The sequence below is a fragment of the Kryptolebias marmoratus genome, linkage group LG8 (genome assembly GCF_001649575.2).
Source record: "Kryptolebias marmoratus isolate JLee-2015 linkage group LG8, ASM164957v2, whole genome shotgun sequence".
Taxonomy (NCBI): domain Eukaryota; kingdom Metazoa; phylum Chordata; class Actinopteri; order Cyprinodontiformes; family Rivulidae; genus Kryptolebias; species Kryptolebias marmoratus.
Window position 1 is genome coordinate 28,777,169 of NC_051437.1, and position 1,790 is coordinate 28,778,958.

Below are 1,790 nucleotides of genomic sequence, written 5' to 3' on the forward strand. Positions count from 1 at the left end.
GAGGAGAACACGAGCTAAAACCAGACCCGGTTCTGAGGAGAACACGAGCTAAAACCAGACCCGGTTCTGAGGAGAACACGAGCTAAAACCAGACCTGATTCTGAGGAGAACACGAGCTAAAACCAGAACCGGTTCTGAGAACACGAGGAGCTCAGCTCCAACGAGTCAAAATAAATCAGTAGCCGAACTGTTAAAGGTCAAACCAGCTGAAAAGCAGCTAATATCAGCTAAACAATCATTTAAAAGGTAAGATTAGCTAAATTGAAGCAAAAAGCTAAAATCAGAAGAACCATAGTTACTAGCTACATATAGCAAAGCTATAGCTAAAAGCTAAATTTAACAAAACAGCTGAAAGCTAAAGCAGCCGAAGGCAGGCAGTTTGTTGTTTCGGTCAGTTTTTATAAATAAAGTTTAAACAATTTAAAAACTAAACGTTCTGATGAAACAGGAAGTAAACCTGAAGGATCAGGTTCCACCTCCTGGCAGATGTTACAACATCTGGACAGTTAAGCAACAGGAAGTAGGGGCTGGAGTGGAGCCCGGCGCTGCAGGGTGGGGCTCGGTGTCGGATCCAGGTCCCCGAGTCTCAGAGGAAGACAGACCCCCCCCTCCCGGTCCTGATTCCACTCCAACTGAATTAAATCCAGAGAAGAAGAAAAAAAAAGCAGCTTTCTGAATATTTACCTGCCGCCCCGGCCTCGGTCCAGGCCGGCAGCGTCTGATCCCGAGGGATTTATTTGCGCAGGAACGTCTGAGAACAGGCGGCGGTTCCGTCCTGAAAGGAGGAACAACATTCAGTCTGCGAGACAAAGGCGTCCTGTCAGGCCTGGAGTGTCCGCCGGGGCCCCGAGTCCTCAGTTGAGGGGCCCGTCTGGATAAATACGGCTTTAAGAGGGACTCGGACGTTTTCCTGGAATCCTAATGAAGCCGTCTTTTGTGTTTGTGTGCCGGCCGGAGCGGAGTCCGCGGCGCTGGAATGAGCGTGTCGCGCTTCACGCAGCCGAAGAAGAGCTGGCAGCGCCCGGCGGCTCGGGAAACCGCCAAACCCACAAAGAAGAAACCTCTGAGTGACAAACAAGTGTCCTGAGAAAGGACACAGCGCCGAGCGGGGCCCAGAACCGGACCGGACCGGACCCGGAGGGGGGGAGGGGTCGTCTACATGAATCCATGAGCTGGACTCCCATAAAAACCTGGGAGGTCAGAGGTCAAATCGAGGTTTCATCAGGAAATAAAAGCCTTGAAGCGACTCGGCTGAAAAACATGTTTTTCTCGTGCTTTAACGAGTCGTTCCGGCCCGTCGGGTCTTTGTTCGGAACATTCCCCCCCGGCGGGGGGTCTTGGCTTCCTTCGCTCCCCGAACATGAAGGTTCAGGGCGGTGAAGGCTGGTAAACACAGAACCAAGCCGAGTCTGTAATTGGAGCAGCGAGCGGACCGGGCCAAAACCAAGTCCAGAGGCCCGGACGTGTCAGTTTGAGTGAGGATCAGCTGGACGGGTTGGGCTGGTTCTGGATCCGGGACAGAAACCGAGACCCGACCGACAAAACGCACCGCAAAGGTTTAGATTTTTAGATTTCTGTCTGCAGATCAACCCGACATTCCAGAACCTTCTGATCCGGAGAACTTCCCCCAAAAATCCATAAATCAGCTGAAAGAGAACAGAGCAGGACGTTTGGAGCTCTAAACCCGGTCCTGTTGGAGCTCTAAACCCGGTCCTGTTAGGAGCTCTAAACCCGGTCCTGTTGGAGCTCTAAACCCGGTCCTGTTGGAGCTCTAAACCCGGTCCTGTTAG

At 52.1% G+C, this 1,790-nt stretch overlaps 1 protein-coding gene across 1 annotated transcript in view; it reads right to left on the bottom strand.

The window, feature by feature from the left end:
• si:ch211-251b21.1 (uncharacterized protein LOC571720 homolog) overlaps window positions 1-1,108 on the bottom strand; it is a 9,311-nt gene extending 8,203 nt beyond the window's left edge. Inside the window, exon 1 of the mRNA XM_037976917.1 lies at window positions 685-1,108. The gene's annotated coding sequence lies outside the window, so the exon portion shown is untranslated. The remainder of the gene's footprint in view (window positions 1-684) is intronic.
• Between the last annotated feature and the right edge of the window lie 682 nt (window positions 1,109-1,790).